The following is a 19,059-nucleotide window of genomic DNA, read 5'->3' as shown; positions in this document are numbered from 1 at the left end:
AAAACCAAACTGTTCACTGAAATGTCTTTGTCTGGTTTTTAACTGTCCATCTTTCCTTATACGCAAGGGCATCACCAGCAGCCCCCAGACTAACACCAGCCTCCTTCAGTTCTTGGCTGCCTATCTCCACCTTGTCCAAGAGAGCTGAGGCTTTCCACACGCATGGTGCTTTCTGCAGAGTTACATACACTGTGGGCTGACCCAAAGCCACCAGCACAGCCCTGCTGTGCCATCGCAAGGGCAGTTCTCAACACAAACAGCCCACAGCTGGGAAAACACAGGTGAAGAATGCAAGATGTGCTGGTTTGGAAGCACAAGAGGGTTGATGCCGTGCAGAGACTTTCCTCTTTTCAGCTAGAAGCGTCCCCTGCACTCAGCTCATAGCGTGCCTACTTGCAAATCATGCCCAAGCTCCACAGTCTCTGCCCCACTTGAGCTGCTCCAGCCCACATGGCTGACAGCGCACAGGCTAGACTGCGCTGAGGCTTCTGGGACAAAAATACACTTTTTCCCCATCACACTGAATGCTGACATTTTGCCAGCATCCAAGCCCCCACAGCTGGTTGTAAATCATCCATCAATCACTAGTTAAATAAAACAAACCCAACCCTTTACCATCCCTCATCCCCACTAGCAAGCCAGGCCAACACATGCCAGAGCATGGGGATGGACGCAATGCTGCTGCCTCAGGGCCAGGCAACACCTTGGGGAGGACACAGACCAGCCTTAACTATACCTACAGTTGTAAGAACTGCATAAATGTATGTATAAAATAACCTATTTAGCTCTTAAAATACAATAAAAATCAAGAAGTTGAGAGCCACAGCACAACAGACAACCTTAGCTGCGAGCCCTTGATTTTTATATGATATATCCAAATATGATGATGCGATGAGCGGAATGTACCAATTTGGGTAATTGGTGATGGCCTGAGCACATGTATGCACGGCTGATCTGGTTGCCTTAAAGTCTATGTATATTTACAGTGCCAGCTTGTTTGCATTTCTGATGATCTGAAACACTGAGAAGGTAATCAGCTCTTCTAGTGCATGCAATCAGCTCCGCGGCATTCCCTGCTCTGTTGTGGGTGAAGCCACTAAGGCTGTAATTTTGGAGCTGACAAACGCCATTAAGCTGTTAAACAGAGCAGGGGAAGGCTGCCGTTGGGACCAAGCACTGAGCTGGGAGGACACCGGGTGCTGCAGGGAGGTGGAAGCAGTGAGAAGCAACACCAGGATTCAGGGCTGCCCAGCAGCCATAATGGGACTGTGCTGATACTTGAAGGCTGGCTGCAATTTAAGTCTGAGCATTGGCTCAACTCTTTTCACTGGGTGTTAGCATTCCCATTTCCTCACCTAAAATCCACTTGAGTAATCAGCCACAAAGCTAATGACTCGGGCCCCAAATCAGCAAAGTACTTGAGCACATGCTGAAGTCCCATTGAAAGAAATTAGACCTAAGCAGACTCTTTGCTCCAAAGGGAGGGGGCTTTCTGTAAGAAGAAGTAAGAAGGGGGTTCCAAATACGTGAAATATCTATGGAAGCAAACCACGCTCACTTGAGTAACCTCCAAGCACCCTGCTCAGTGTTTGTAAGGACCCATCTGAAGCATGGGGAACCTACAGCCCTAGACCTGGCTTTATTTTCTTGCAGCCAAACCTGAACAGGCTTCAGAGGATAGCCCTGGGACTTGCAGGCTGCTCCCAGATCATGTGCATCCCGCACTCACGTGCTGCAAGAATACCTCCTGGTGTGCCCTGAAACAGCAGCCAGGGTGGAGAAGAAGGGATGAAAGGCACAGCATCCACAGCCACCCAGGCAGGACCAGCATCTCTGCATGGTGCCACACTGGGTTTCCCCTGCAAGCTGCAGACAGGCTCTGAGCACCACCGGTGATGACCAGGTTACAGCCCAGGGACCCCAAAACAAGCCCCCTCTTGTTATTCCAAGGATGAGCACCCAGGCAGGTCTGAGTGTGCACATTCCCCCAGCCATGCTCCCACCCCGATGATCCCCTTCACACCTGCTTGCCAGTGGATTCACAGAAACCCATCATCTCAGCCCCCCCAGCCTCCTCCCTCCCAGTCACGCTCTGAAGTGACGGGAAGAGCAACGATCAAGTTTCCCCATGCACCAGAGAACAGGAATAGCATTCGCTCCTGCCAAGGACAACACCTCGCTCTGGCAGGTTGCACAGGTATCCACCCAGAGCAGTTGAAATCCAGCTATAACTTGCCTTAAATATGGGCTCTTACAGCCTGACATGGTGTTAATGCATACATATCGATATTCATACAGATCGGCAACCAACCTGATCAAAGCAGAAGGTTTCACTGGAAGTTTTCCAGCACCTGGATATCTTTATTATGGTGAATTACTTAGGTCAAAGCCCTAACTTGTGTAAACTGGCACAGCTCTGCTGAAATCAATACCCTTACGCCAGCTTCTGCTATTTGATGAGGTGGCCTAGGATCTCTGTATTGGTTTTACTGTCTTCTGCCATCATCTGCTTAGTTCCCATTGCAGGGCCTCTTGCTGAAGCTTGTAAAGAAATACAGCCAGGAGGCACATCTTCAGACTAAAACAATCTGTAAATAGGCCTCAGAGAGGGTAAAGAGCAGACATGTAGGCAGACATGATTTGCTGGAGCCACTTGGTGCTGAGTATCATGCCCAGCCCTCTGCTAGTCTCTAAGTGAACTACTGAGCATACCCCAGCTCTTGGGAGCCAGTTCTGCTCAGAGATAGCAGGGAGGCTTTTAGAAGTGATAACAAGGACTGAGATACTTGTTGGGTAGGCTGAGCAGAGCTGGTGCCTGGCTATAGCAGGATGTAGCTGAGAGCTTGTGCCAGGGCAGTTCCTGCATTCCAGCACACTGAGAGGACTTGTGCCCTGCACCATCACAGTGGCTTCTAGTGCTCTACCTTTTCCTTCATTGAATAAAATGCAAAATGCAACCCCATCCATTCAGCTAATCCATTCGTAATTGCTCTAAGCAAAGAGAGCAGGTGAATTTTTAGTTGACAATTTTTAAAAGAGACTCAATACTTCTATTTTCAGCTCATTTTGGGTTTGCTTGCAGAATCCTGGGGAGAGGGTTAATTCTGCAGGTGAAAGAGTGCACCAGAACAGCTTTACTTGTAACTGAGTAGCTCAGTGGTGTTTGCTGTCTCAGGAAGGGTTTGCTTTCTTTAGGTCTCACAGTGCTTTAGAGATTATTCCTTAGTTTCCTGGAGATCCCCGTCTTCCCCTTAATCCATTCTGAGGACGTGTCCAATAGAGGGCCAGCCTGAGACAAGGTGGACCAAGAGGCACTCATGCCTTTTCACATGCACAGAGCATGAAAAGACAGGAAAAACCCCTTTATTATAACCTCCTTTTGCCAAAAGTCAAAAGCAAAGTCATATCAGACACCTTTTACAGAGGCAGGCAGAGAGGTAAAAGAGAAGGCCATGCTCGGCTTCTCTGGTGGGACCGGACCAGTTTACGTGCTAATCCCAGTGTGAGCAACCAGAGCTGGCTCCAGCCAGAGCCAGTTGTCTGACTTCAGCACTTGGCAGGGAGGCAGGGATGAACAGAGATCTGTAGCGCAGGCGCTGGCTGCCTGAAGCCATGGGCTGCTCGGTGTCAGCAAACGGAGCCAGATGGAAAAATAAATACAGAGAACATCTTGAATTTGGAGAGCGATTCCTGCACCACTACAGGGCTCAGCAATACCCCTGCCTTGGCTTTTTAGTGCCTGCAGCATGCTTTATGGTGTGGTCAAGGGCAGGGAGGAAGCTGCCATCCCTCCCGCAGACCACATGTGCAATGCCTGCAAGCTCAGGGATATTTCAGCATTTGTTGTCACTGAAAAACAAAAGAAAAAAGCCCATAATTCTGAGGCGAAAACAGAGAACTGGGGGCAATGAAGGGATTTTGGCAGGAAGGCACTGGAGGATGATGCTGTGGATGGGTTATATTCTAGGGGATGGTAGCTCGATGCTCCCATGAGACAGCCGGTGCTGTCCTCACTGACAGTCCAGGATCCAAGCATCCATCCCCACAGATGTTTTTGGAAATGCCACCTGTACATGTGTAACATCACGACACTACATGCCGTTGTGACAGGGCTGGCAGTGCAGGGGGCACCAATGGGGGGAGCGGGGGATGTGAGGCAGCGTATAGATCTAAATAAGGCCAGAGAAGTAAGGGCAGGATCATTTTAATCAGTTAAAGTTTCATTATCATGGATACAAGGGGGGAAACATTCCCTATAGGAAAGGGTGAAGCATGTACTTTCTTTTCCCAGATGGCATGTCTTGCAGCCAGCCTCCCTGATGAAATGAAGCATGTCTGCATCCATGTCCCCTTCCTGCCCCACAGTTTTAGAACCTGTTGGTTAATTTTAGCCAGGTCGTAGCGGGGGATGTCTCAGGGGACTTCTGCTCCTATGCCTTCTAGGAAGTGGAGACAGACAGCCGTGGACAGTCCCACTCACAAATCCCACAGGGGGGATGCTGCTACCGCAGGACACAGAGTGCACTCATGCCCTCTGAGCAGTAGCTGCATAGCACGTGTCCTTTATACCCATATACATTTCAGGTTCAAGTGAAAACAAAGCAGAAATGGCTAAATACTAACCCTGCTCCTCTTCCCAGCAATGCACCCAGCAAAGCCTCCCCTGCTTCCCTCCCCAGGGAGAGCCAGGCAGCAGGGAGTGCTCAATGGGGCAGAGCACGCTCTATTCTTTGGTCGATATTTCAGCCTGCGGATCAAAAGTCTCAATTTCCAGCCAGGTTCCCTAGAGGACGCAGATAGCTAAGGCAGTATTCGCTCCCCTGCTCAACTTCCCAGTTTTTGGAGAAAAGTGGCAGTGCTACTTGTTCAAAAGCTTACAATATCCTTTCAACCAAAGAAAAGAGAATTAAAATACTTCTACTGGTGCAGCTGAATGGCCAGACCCCAGCCAAGCTCATTGAGCGCACTCCTCATTCAAACTCTACCCATTACCTTGTCCAGCTTGAACAGCACAGATTTACAAGCACCTAGCAGCAGTGTACCCCATTTCCCCACACACACACAAAAGGTCATTAGCATTAGCATTTCTGAGACTGGTTGAGACAGCTCTCCGCTTGGAAATAATCAAAGGCAGAAGTTGTTGGTGCCTTGGCACACCAGGCACCTCAGCCAGCCTCGTTTTGTGAGTCTGTGCTTTGCGTCAGGGTAAACTCACTGCCACCTAAGCGGGTTGGCTCGGAGACAGCTAATTAAATAAGGCCAAGCAAATCAGGCATTAGAAATAGCAGCTCTAGTGAGCCTCACACCTTCCCATTCCAGCGAAGTGCCTGTGATCCGGTCTGTTCTCTCGTGTTCACTAGGGAAAACAGAATATATCATTTCCCACAGCACGTGGCCCCAGGCCCTCCCAAGCATTTGCTGTCAAACGATGGCACTGGGTGCATCCACTCTGAACACAGCAGGTAAAACTTTTCTCTGTCTAAAAGGACCTATGTCAGAGGACAGAAGGGTTTTCTCACTCCTTTTGAGGCAGGCAGGATTCTGGTATCACCCATGGACTCCAGCATCCCACACTGCGAGAGTGAGGAAGAGGCTGGGTAAAATCCCTGTGTTTTAACTAAGCAGAATCAGAGCAGTGCTTGTTTCACTGTTTGTTTTTTCCTGGTCTATTCTGAATTTCAGTTGGATTTGGGGCTGGAGGGGCTGCAGCTTGGTCCCACTCCTGTTGCAATCCCAGTGGCTCTCCCATGGCATGGGGGAATTAAATCAAATTACACATGGGCCAGGTGAGGAGTAGTGGGATTAGAAGACAGCTGTAATATTTCCCTTTTAAAGACCAGCAAGGCAGGGGCTGAAAGCTAAGTGGCAATTGATCTGACTTCTGCAGAACAGCATTTCAAAGTAAATTGTTAGGGATGAGCCAGTCATTGCCATTTACATTTCCCATGGTTGATAACAGGTTCCAAATGCCCCAGAGACAGGAGAAACAGCACAGCCCACCAAGCAAAATGCCAAAGGGCACAAACCATCCCAGCAGCAGTACATTCATGAGTGGAAAAGACCCTTCCCAGGCAGCCAGACAGAGCCGGTGCCCTGCGAAAGTACCTCTTGGAAATCTCCACCAAAAACCATCTCTAAGCCTCTTAACCATTCCTGCCACTGTCCCAGTGGATTTGCTCCACTAAGTTAGGCAGCCCCAGGACTGGCTACCAGCGTGTGCTTCAGCACGTCTGCAAGCACCAGGCTGGCCTCAGATCTGAGCCACAGAGTTCTCATAAGTATTAATAAACCTAAGTCCAGCATCCTGACTTCAGCCACCGGCCCAGAGCTGATGGGTCCCTTTCAGTGTGGTGTACAGGCTGCTCTTACCTCTCTGCATGTGGACACCAAGTGGAAACTCAGAGAGATGTCACCATGTTTTAAACCTGATGGATCCTAGCCCAAGCATCACCCTTCGTGCTTGTAACAGCCCCTCACCTCTAAGGGTGTCTGTGCGCAAAGACAGGCAATGTTACCTTCCCGCTGCTCTCTTAACTGCTTATCGATCCCAGAGAGCCTCCAAATGGATTTCTCTAGCTAGCTATCATCCTCCATAGCCTGGGAGATCCCTTCTATATCATAAAGTAGACATCTCAGTTATAGTTTTATTTACTGCGAAAGAGCAATTAAGCCATCCTAGTTTGATTTATGGCTAGCACAGATAACTCTTAACACAGGCCAAGACCAGCTTAACTTTTGGATGCTTACCTCTTGCTAAGCACAAAAAAAAACCCCAAACCAGCTTCATTTGTGCATTTTTTGCATCTCTAACCCAAACTCAAGCCTCACCTGTGATCAATCATGTACAAGCTGGGAAAACATCCGCTAGAAGTGCATTTAATAGATTTCCACTGTGTTCATTGCACAGTCACAAAGGCAGAGCTCAGCTCATCTAGCTTTATTTTCTGAAAGCTGTGTCCTGAAGCTGGCATTCAGGATATGGTCATTTTTATACCCAAAGGGATTTAAACATACCGCGTCATACTCAGGACAGCACGACAAAGCCACCAGGCTGTAAGGTACGTAAGGAGAAAGGCATATGCAGCCAAGCCCAGGATGCTGCTCCACTTTACATATGAGAAAGACACAGGCACCAGGGCAATGCCACCCGACTGGGGATGCAGTGGCCCAGCCAAATGTCCAGCCAGTATGGCAGGGGGCTGGAAGCCAGGACATCCCTCCCAGCCCCTTCCTCTGGGGGTGCACCGTGACAGTCATCACCCCAGCACACAAAGCCTCTTGCGGGTTTGAGCCTTAGCTGCTATTCTAACAGTTTTCAATGGATAATGTTCATGCTTTACAGCTTTACAGAAAAGAGCACTGAGATTGATATAGATCTGCACTTTATTAATTTTTCCAGCTACCAGCACTGAACTAATCCAGTTGGAGACTAATCTAATTTCTCAATAACATGCAGATTTTCCACATTATCAAATTCATTTCTCATCACCCATTAGGGCAAGTGGAGTTTCCGTAGCAAGGTGGATACCTCAACATCGCTGCATAATGCTCCTTCCAATAATCCACTCAGCTGATGGATATCCTCTTTGGGTGAGAGTCTGTGGTATTTAAAGAAATTCTCTTTCTAACTAATTTTATGTCTAGGTAGGACAGAGCATTAAGACTGGGGAGCTCAGGGTGAGCAGTAAATGTCTCAAGGTGCTGCTTTTGCTTACTCATACACTTAGAAAGGTTCTAAATAATACATAAATAAATAAAGATATTAACAATAATAGCCTGGCTATTTTTGAGCTAATCCTTGCAAACAAAGATGGGCTGGGCTCTGCACATCAGCCTTGCTTTCCTGGTGCATTCGCATATGTGCTTTCAGCTACAAAACCCTATCTCAGCCTGTACATTTGTACCACACTTCACCAGGTAAAGGGACCTGCTCCTTTGCGAGCTCATGTCAATAGTACTGCCACTGTGACTCAAGCTCAAAGGTACAGAGATCAGCCCCAGCAGGAGTACATACTTCATCTCATTTCCTCCTTTTTCCATAACTCGTCCCATTTACCCTAAGGAAAGCAGACCTGCAACTTGTTTCACCGAGTCCCAGAAGCTGGAGGTTTGCTCTCATCCGCACCTGCATGGGAGGTTTCTATGCTCACTTGCCTGTTTGCTTTCAGACATAGCAAAGACAAGAAGGGAAAAAGACAAAGACCCATGCCCTTTCTGTCTTTTCCCCCTCTAGCACTTCAGACAATGTCTGAATGTTAATTTAACAACTTCTGGGCAGGACAGTAGCCTTATTTAATGTACAGTGACAAATTAATTTACAAGGACAAAAAAAAAAAAAGCCATTCAGCGTCTGAAATACCGCATTATTTCCTGCAGCATTAATTGGTGGCATCAGTACTGTGTAATTTGTTACTGGTGGCACATTTCTGTATGGCTTCATTTCCTTAAAAGCATGGGAATTAATTAGGGGTTTGTGGCAGCAAGGGACTGGCAGGCACCAAGCATAATGTGGGCAATCACCAGAGAGGCTTCCTGGCTGCACGTGTGCATTAAAGGTTAGTAAACCACTGGTGTAAATACCACAGCTCCCCTGACTTATGGGGATTCATTTACTCTGAGGCAGATGTGTTTACACCAGCTGAGCGCTTGCACCCCTGTGTTTAAGTGCAGAACAAGAATTCACCTCTTCTAAGTGTCATATGGCAATGTTTAACCACCGGTATTTGTTTCTAGATAGCAGGGTTACTGAGGATGCCTTTTCCCAGTTAACTGTTATCCTCAGTAATTTCTGCTGACAAGGAATTCAACCAGGCAGCTCCAGCCCTGAGATGTCACTGGCCATTCTGCTGACACCATAATTGTATTTCACCTCCATTTCTTTTATATGCTGAGTAACCCCAGGTGGCAAAACAGAAGCACACCCATGCCATTCTGTCCAGGTGTCACCGGCAAACTTGCTGAGGGTGCATCAATCCCACTGTCTATGTCACTGAGAAAGATGTTGAACAGTGCTGGTCCCAGCACCACCCCCTGAGGAACATCACTCATCACCGTTCTCCACCGGGACCTTGAGATGTTGACCACAATACTGTGAGTGCGACCATCCAGCCAGTTCCTTACCCACCGAGTGGTCCTTCCATCAAATTCATGTCTCTCCAATTTAGAGACAAGGATGTCATGCAGGACAGTGTCAAACGCGTTTGCACAAGTCCAGGTCCAGAGGACAAGATCGATCTGTATCAGTGTTATGAGATGGATGGGGCTGGGGAGGGAGGATAAGGTGCTCCACACGAAGCTTTTTGCTCTGCAAGTCAAAGAACATGGCAGGGCTGCAAACAACAGAACTGTGGGCAGGCTGCATGCCTGGAGAGCAGAGGCTCATCCGTACCTGGTTCCTCAGTAGAGGCGCAGGAGGCCACACTTACGGGCACAGCCAGCCCTGATGCAGCTCCGAGAGCTGCATCGATGCCAGGTTCCTCACCACATGCTTTGGGCTCCCCGACACTACAGCAGAATTACTGCTGCTGGTGTCAGGCAACATTCCTTGAAAACACTAATCACCTTTTACCACTTTAAGTGGTGCAATACGCCATATAACCAGGGCATAAGTTTGCCTGGAAGCCCATGAGACTCTGTAGCATGTGAGCAATGCTAGGGTTTGATAGCCCCGAAGTATGGCTTGAGCACCGACAATTCAAACTCCATTTTGACTTCAACACATGGCCAGAAAAGCTTATAAATCAAAACATAGTGTGTCCAGGGCTCTTCTGACCTAGCATTGAAATTGCTCACCCCAGGAAAACCTTCCCATGTCTTCCAGTGGTTCAGAATTTATTCTAAAATGATGTATTTTATACGTATGCATTATATATTTATATAAACCTGACCTTTAAAGAGCTGCCCTGAGCACTACATATAAACCAAATATGAAATATTTCAACGAACAGCTTCAAGATGACACGTCGGTAAAATTCAGGGCCGGGGAAAGGAGAAAAGAGGCAGGCTCTGAAAATGGAATCCTACAGAAAAATGTGCTTCTAACCTTGGCTCTGCATCAGGTTCACAAGATGTGTCACCCCCAGACCTCAGACCTCACTCTCCAAGACAGAGGCATGAGCTCAGATGACCTATTTAAGGTATGCTGAGATCCCAGAGGACAAAAACTAGAGATGCAATGGTGACCTTTAGGTGCCCAAATCCTAAATAACTAACAAGCACTTTTGGGGCTGGTCAGCAAAAGCAGAAATGTTGTAAGTATTCAGGAAAAAATACCCAGTTTCGTACTTTCTCATGGACCTTGTTTAAAAGACCTTTCCTACAGGTAACTTGATAACCCTGTCATCAAACCTTCACTAAAGCAGATCAGAAACAACTTGAGTCTCCAAGTCATAGCTGATGACTAGTGGCAGTGCATCTCCTAACACAGGGCTTGCAGTATTAACATTTACAAAATCACAAGACCCTGACGCTAAGTCTCATGACCTTTAAGTCAACTAGATTCAGGTTTCTTTTTCTTTCACTCTCACCGCACTTTTGGGATGGAAATAAAAGACCTTATTAGGTTTAGGGAACCTTGCAGGGAGCCACCATCACCGATTTCTTCCGACATTTACATTTCTGGTCCCCTAAATTCAGGCACTGTTAACACTGGTTTATTTTTCAATAGTTCTTTTCAAGAGATGCATTTTGATAATCCCTGGATTTAGGCCAATTCATGAAAGATTTTAGAGCTTGGTTGAGATTTATCTCCCTTTGAAACTCAGTCTGGCCTAAACCAGCATTAAACAGGTCCTGAAGGTTGTCCAAATTGGCTCACAAAGAAAACCTCTTTCCACTGAGCTAGGAGTGGCCTTATGCATTTTATAGGTCACAAGGAAAGGAGAAGGACTAAGATTCAAAGAGAGGATAATAGAAAATTCCCTGACACTGAGCCTGCACCGTGGCCCTAGGTGCACAATACCAGAGCAGTCCTTATTCAATCCTTTCACCACATTTCTGCCTTTGATAACACGGTCCCCTGGAAAATGAAAACCAAGTTCAGAGAAAGCTTTGCACTGGACTGCATTTATGTGGTTGGCTGAAATAAAAAAGCAGAGTCAGGTGTTCGATGGCTGCTCTGTGGCACTGAGTGAAAGCCCTGCTTCTTTCTTTCGCATTGCTAAGGTGTGCATTGCAGATAAAAGTCCCATTTCTGACTGAGGCACTCACTGCTGCTCCCATTAGTGAGAGAACAGGGTCTGCTCCTGCTCTGCCCCATCTTGCTCACCATCACAGGATGACTCCTGGCTTTACCGGCTGCCATGAGCAAGTGGGAATCCCTGACATCCCTTCTCCATATTGCAAACAGGCACCAAAACCCACCCAACCCTGCTGCCCACTTTTGGCAACCCCAACTTTCTGCCTCGCTGGCTGCTGCCCTGTGAGCCTTTTGGCTGCTCCACACCAAGGCTGGATGGAGGCGAAGGCACAGTGACACTGTAAGCCAGCTCAGCATGGCCCAGCACAGCTTAGCAACACCCAACCGCCTCAGCTGGCTCTACTTGTACATACAGATAAATATACATTAGACAGAGCTGAAAAGACAGAGTCAGCTCCTCTCTGAGGCCCTTCAGCTCCTGTTACCAACAGATCCCCCGCGCTCTGTGGCACGCACGCTCTTTATAGCAGCCGTCAACCTGGCACAGCATAGAGCAGATGGTCATAACGACTTGGCCCACGGCCGCTGTCAGCCCCCAGCTCCTTGCCTCACATGATGTTCAATGGGCCACCTGGGCCTCCTGCACGGCTGTGGGGCCGGGCAGGACACGGTGCAACCGGGGACAATGCTGCAGCAGTTGCTGGCACGGGAGGGGTTAACACCGGATGGTCCCAGAAGTCATTGGCTCATGCTGCCTTGGCATCTCCATCTACCACTGATGATACTGCTCCTGCTCGGGGTAACTGTGGGCAGAAATTGGCAGGGAGAGGTGCTCTGAACAACAGTGAATGGCAGAGAGAATGCAAGACCTCCAGCTGAACCTCAAAAGTCTTATTACCACCCATTAATTACCTGCTCTTGGTGCTCATTGCTGATGCAGATTCATCCTGCTGCTGTGGCTGCACAGAGGTCCCCATGAAGCATCCGCTGCCACTGTTTGCACCTAAGACAAGGGCACAAGGGGTAGAAGACATCAGCGCGGGGCACATGGCCAGCTCTGCAGGAGAGAGGCAGCAATAGCAGGGGCAGAAAGCACACGCTTTACCCCTCAAAGCACATGCATTACCCCCAAAGGGGTGAGGAGCCAAGGGGCAGCCTGGGCGCAGCCACAACTCATCACCTCCACGGGGCTGGGGACATGGGCAAGAGACAGGTCTTGCAGCCTGGCTGCAGGGAGCCTTGGGCAGGAAGAAGCCATGCGCAGAGACTGGCTGTGTGCATCGGTCGGGTGTTTCGCCTGCAGCTGGAGGTTTTGCACTGTCACCAGCAAACTGTTGATTGTTTTTGAACCAAGAGCAATAGCCATTCCAGAAGGCTCCATGAGAGAGCCCTCGTGGTACTGGTAAAGCGGGGGCCCGGCGATGCACTGGTTACAGGGAGTTAGTGCAGCGTCAGTACAGCCCTGAGCACGTGAGACCCTGCAGAGCTTCTCCTCCAAACTTTGCTTGGAGGAGCCCCACTCAGCAAGCAGCAGGGCTGCACAAGTCCATAAAGAGGAGAGGCAGCAGCGCTCCAACTTCCTGGCACTCGGGGAATCTTCCTAGATCACATTACGTTCATGTGTCCTTGGCTCATCTCTGTACAGTTGAAAAACACTGTAAGGGGAGACAGTTAATTGAGACAGAGCAAACCCCAAGGTAACAGTTCCTCTCCATTATGCTTAACTGGAGACCTGCTGCTTTAACCAAACCAGCCTATTTGCTTCTGGAGATGCTCCCCAGCTTGCATTAGTTTGTGGGTCAGGATTAGAGGGGCCGTGCTGCCTGCTGAAGCTTCACATTGCTCCCAAGGAGCAGTCAGTTCCCAAAGATTTTGGCTTATCAAATTAACTAAAGTCAAGGAAGGAATGAACAGTGATGCTACCCTGAGCTGACACTGAAGCAGGGTGATGAGGACGGTGGTGAGGCGGTGTCACTGCGATGACACTCAGTGTTTACTCCACTGGTGATGCATGTCACAGCCTGTGCTGTGTTTGCTGCAACATGAAAGGCTCCGGGTCCATGGCGGGGATGTGCCCAGGCACTGCCACGACACAAATAAATAACAGTAATAATACTCGGGGTGGGGGGGAAGCTGCCATCTGACCCAGGGGGACAGGGCATGCTGCTGTGGCACCCACACCATGCTGGGCATTACTGGTGCAAACTGCTCCAAACACCGTCTGCACTGTGCACAGCCCTCGTGTGCAACACCCAGGAGCCTTTATCTTACCTTTTTAATGGATGCTTGTTTAAAGGGATGCTTTCAGAGCAATGAAGATGCTTTGTCACCTCAGCAAAGCGATTTCCCTTGTTGAACAGGGAGCAGTGCTCATGTCCTCAGCTCTGCAGGGTGGTCACAGGGGCTGAGTCTTCTTTTGTTTGAATGCTAAAGCAGACAGGCACAGAAATGAGGAAAACAAAACATGTCTTTGGCACAAAGGGGCACAAGCTCCTAACACAGCCCTGAGCTGAGGGGCAGGGAACAGGCAGAAGGCTCTTAGTTTACCTCTCTAGAAGTATGCCAATATTACATGGCATAGCAAAGTATTTTTGGAAAGGAAAAAAAAAAACATTAGAAAATTAAGAAAGAAAGAAAACAAACAAAAAAAAAACCCCAAATGTACAAAAATAAAACCCAAACACAAACAAACAAACAACCCCAAACATATAAACAACTCAAACCTATTCTTGCTAAGCAATGACTGGTATTATTCCCACCCAGTTTGGCTGCACTGAACCTAAGCACATCTACTCTTGCCTTTAGTCATGATATGTGTCCTTGGCTGGATGAACAGGGAAAGGAGGGTGGTTGGTAGCCACCAGCTCATCTTTGAAAGAGCCAAATTACAGGCTTTGCTGAGCACAGTGGCTGTTTCAGCACTATGGTAAACCTGGGACTTCCCTGGGCAATCTGAAGGAGCTGGCAGGAGAGAGAAGGCAAAGCAGAGCATCATTCCTGGGGTAACGGCCCATGCACACTTCTCCCCTGAAGCTCAGGCTTAGCAGGAGCCCGCAGGAATTGAGCCCATCACATTTCCAATAGGAAAGCCGAGTGAACAGCACTGTCCTTGCAAGCATCTCAATGACACGAATAATGTGCCACAGAGCTAAGAGGGACAAATGGTAAATCTCCAGCTAAGACAATGATAATGGAAGTACAGAAGTGAAAAATCATTACCTGAGTCTGCTCAGGAGCTATCCTGAGGGACCCCCTTAGGCTTTCTGGGTTAATTTAACCCTTTGGCTCTCATTCCAATATTCAGGCTGATGTGCTGTGCACTGACTGTGCTCAGTCAGTTTTTTCCCATTTCTTCATCAAAATAACTTTCTCCTTCTCCAAACAAAGCACCATGCACCTCACCAGACCAGCAGCATCATGCCATTCAGTGCACAGCTTCCCTAAGCTATGCAAGCAGAACAAAAAGCATAATGTTATTTTTAGTCAGCCGCTCAAGGAAAGAGCCTAATAATGATTCTCCTATTTCTAACAGCTCACATTGGTGAGGTGGGAGCAGCGGCTGGACAAGACAGACAGCCCAGCTCCACAGGTAAGCTCATTCCCTCCCGAGTAGGGAAGTCTTTCCTGGCTGCTTTTTGGACTCCTGGAGTGGAAGGGAACTATTTCAGCCCTGCTAACATTGCTTAGTGTGCCCCAGCATCCTGCCAACTCTCTGAAAAGTTAGAGATGCCCATCAGGCATCTCCATGGCAACCCCAGAAAGCTCATTCCAGCCAGGACCAGCGTCCGTGTCAGAGCTGCAGGTTGCCAAGTTCATCTTCCTCCTTCTGGAAGGGCAATGGGAACCAAGAGGGTGTCTGGTTCCTCTTGATGAGCTACCAGGCTAATGGGAAGCAGTGCGCCAGACGCCTGGGGGTCGAGAACTGGCCAGCTCCTCCGAGCTGGTGGCAAAACGTCTTGCAAAGCATGAAGATTTGGGCTGGAGGACTCTCAGCTATACAATCTCCGCCAGACATAGACTCATAGAATTGCTTGTGTTGGGAGGGACATGCACAGTACAAGAGCCAGAATTTCAGAGGAGGGATGTGTTGAGAAAACCAGCCTGCCCCAGGGAAGAGACCCCCTTCATATTTACTACTGGTGTAAGTAGAAATAGCGTTTTCCACCCACCCACCCTCATGTCTTCATTTATTGTCTCATAAAACGTTTGTAAGTGTACTACCCATCCCAGATGCATTTTGCATCACACATTAACCCCAATTGTCTGAGAGCAATTTTATGGTAAGTGGTTAACAATAAAGCACATCGCCCAAGGGCATGGCTAACACATAATTCAGGTTACTGGGACACCTTAACAAATGATCCCCAAGGCCTCCGCAGGGTACCCACAGGCTAACACAGACTCACAGCTGAATGAGCCATTTTGAGAGCTGGTCTTATGGTGGTTGGGAGAGGGCAAAACCTCAACCAGCAGAAGCCAGGACAGCTCATTGGCCTCCCAGCAAGGTCAGGGGTATTGCACTTGCCCCCACTGCCTTCAAAGCATCAGCTATTTGAAGATCACAAAAGGATCAGACCACACACAGCCCGATCAGAAGCACTCTCCTCATCTAGAAACACCAGCAACAACACGTAAGCCAAGCAGCATGCTGAAGGTCAATATATCCATACTTGGACAGACAAGACAACATAGCTCTGCAGCCCTGGCAGCCTCTGGTGGTGAATGTCCTGCCAACAGCACCCCTCCTTCCCTTCCTCCAGCAGCCCTGTGTGCAGGGGACAGAGGTTACTTTGCCTTCAGCTGCTGGTGCTGCAGGCAGAGCATCCAGCCACCACGCAAGACAAGGAGGAGCACCCTGCCAGAGCAACCGCAAGTGGCTGAGGACACAGGGCCACCCCTCCAGACCCCTGCCACAGGGCATCAACACTGGTGTTTTTCATTTTTAAGAAAACTTCGCTAAACACCTGCTGACTCTTCAGTTGCTGAAGGCTTGGTCTTCATGGAGCAAAGAGCAGTGATCACCACGGCAGTATTGGTTTTCACTGACAAAGAAGGGAAAGCAGCAGAAACCTTCTCTTTGCAGTCCTCTCTCTGAGCACGGAGATGTGGCACTCATATTCCCTGAGCCACAGCTCTGCTCCTCACTCTGCTCCGCACTCATCATACAGCTGCTTCCAGCACCACTGTGCAGGCAGCCAGGGCAAAGTTGTCCACACACTCCCTGGTGCAATGAGTGCTGTGCTGTACCACTGGCCAGGGGCCAACCAGACTTGGCTTTTATGGACCAGCAATCCCATCCAAGTTGCCTTACCTCCTGCCAGAGGCTCATCCACCTGGGGACAGCTATTTCCCCAAGGCAGGTAGACTGGAGCTTCAAAGCATCGCCCCCAGCGTGTCTCCTCCTGGGGGTCATGACATTCAATTCAGATCTGCAGCAGCCCTCATTGTCTCCCTGCAAGCTAAATATGTCCTTGACCTCTCCTCACAGGACTTTCCCAGCCATCAATTAGCTTCCCCGTTGTGTGGATACCAGGAAACTGAATACATGGTTTTATAGTTCAGTGGAAAGTTCTGCTGCCGTCTTAAATCATAAAGCACAGCTGCTGACACAGCAGAAGCTGCAAAATGAACAGAGCATCTGAGCAGTCTGTGGTTTGGAAGCCACTGGGAGGAGAACAAGTCTTGCAGCTCTGTTGGAGGGAGGAAGAAAGGACAGGCAGGCCAAAAGAGTAGATTAAAACTCATCAGAGTGCAATTGTAATGCATTATACAACATGAACGCGTCCTGGTGCTGCAAAGTTAACTTGCAATTGAGAGAGAAAATGGCAGCTGAGATTCAATGTCTACAAATGCAAAGTAAAGCCATGGAGGGGGGGAAGGAAAAAAAACACCTCCAAATATATACGCACAAAATAATGGGCTCTAAATGAGCTATTCTGAGTTGGGAGACAGATCTTGGGAGTCTATGTGGATAGTTCCATGAAAACACCCGCCCGTGGTGGGTGAACAAAGGAAAGCTAATGCTGGGAAAGGACTTGAACAGGAAGGGCATGGAGAACAAGACAGGAATCACTGATATGCCTGCACATGGAGCAGCGTGTCTGTCCCTGGTCCCCCATCTCAAAAGGAGTACAGTAGAACTTACAAGGGCACAGAGGAGGAGCAGCAGCAACGGGGAACAACTCCTGCACAAAGGCTCTGAAGCTTGGAGGTGACTGCTTATGGATGGCACAAGTAGGAGAAACCAGGATATTATTTGTCAGAACCCAAGAACCAGTAAGTATCAAATGAAAGGCAGAAGTTTTAAAGCAGTGAGTATAGCCAGTTACCAAAGGTGTCACCAAGGGCATGTTACCTGGGTTGTTGCTGTGTCCAGCTCTGGAGGGATGTGAAGTTGTTGAAGCAAGTCCAGATGAGTCCACAAAGGTGCTGCAAGGGCTGGAGCAGCTCTGCTCTGAGACAGGCTGGGAGAGCTGGGCTGGTTCAGCCTGGAGAAGAGAAGGCTCCTTAAGGGGAGACCTTGAAGCAGCTCCTGTGACTAAATGGGCTACAAGAAATCTTGTCAAATGCCTGACAAGGGCATGGAGTGGCAGGACAAGGGGGAATGGCTTTAAACTGACAGAGGGGAGACTGAGAAGTTCTAGGAAGTTCTTCCTTGTGACGGTGCTGAGGCGCTGGCACAGGGTGCCCAGAGAAGCTGTGGCTGCCCCATCCCTGGCAGTGTTCAAGGCCAGGTTGGACGGGGCTTGGAGCACCCTGCTCTAGTGGAAGGTGTCCCTGCCCATGGCAGGGGGTTGGAGCTGAATGAGCTTTAAGGTCCCTTCAACCCAAACCATTCCATGATTCTACATTAGTTCCAAACTAAGTTAAAGGGGCTGGCATTCATCTGTAGGTGACATTGACATTAGCCCAGGCTTCCTCTCCAGACAGTGGAGAAGATCCTGTAACACCAGAGTGTAAGCCATTGCCTCCAAGCTAGCACAGGTCAGGAGAACGCACCCTGTCTCTGCACTGAGGAGAAGGGCAGCCCTAGCACTCTCTCCAGGTGCAGACATCTACAGCAGTCTTGGAAAAGCATTTAGGTATCCTCACCCGTGGCCCTAGCAGGACCAAGGCTTCCAGCAGCCACCCTTCAGCACAGGGCATCTTCCCACCACATCTTCTGCTGGAGCCTTTACGGACCACAGCGAAGGCAAAACACCTGCAGAAGAGTTAAAACGCTTTCCCAGGGAACACAGCCTGCAATTTTCCTTTCTACCCAATGGGATTCAAATAACCTAATTCTTCCTCTACATCTGTACAGCCTCACTCTCCCCCAGATCACCCCTGGAGAAATGACAGCCATGTGGTAAATACCTGTAATCATGCCACTCTGATAGCTTCTCTTGTTCTCTGGCCATTAATTCATCTCCCTGGGACTTAGGTGAATATTTTAAACCCTGCCGCAAATTCAAAGAGCTTCCTTTATTTTAAAATCAACACAGCAATAAAAGGCTTTCTCCTTTCCCTCCTCAACATGTAAATTATGGTGGGTTTATAAGGTTCAAAAATATCCTTACATCGTAGACAGATGCTGCTGGTCGTGACCTTATCTCAGGCCAGCGACAGGCTTTCTATGCATGAGAAACCACATGGACATACAAACCTCTCAAACAAGGAGAGCTTGCTGCTGCAAGGGGGAGGTGGCAGCACCCACCTCAAGCAAAGCCTTTGCCTTCATGCGCATGGCACTGTCATAAAAGCACAATCAGAAACCTTCCCTTTCCCCTCTCAAGGGTACCCTTTTGTTCAGAAAAAAACAGAACACAAGAACAGAAAATGCAAAAGAGCCCTCCAAAACCAACCACCTTCTCCCTGGTATCGTTATTTCTAGAAAGCAGACATTTGGCTGAATTTAAAGCAATGAGGCTATCAGAGGAAAG

Source organism: Lathamus discolor, chromosome 3 (genome assembly GCF_037157495.1).
Source record: "Lathamus discolor isolate bLatDis1 chromosome 3, bLatDis1.hap1, whole genome shotgun sequence".
In the NCBI taxonomy this organism is placed as follows: domain Eukaryota; kingdom Metazoa; phylum Chordata; class Aves; order Psittaciformes; family Psittacidae; genus Lathamus; species Lathamus discolor.
The sequence above is the reverse complement of the archived record's forward strand: the minus strand, read 5'-3'. Positions refer to the sequence as shown.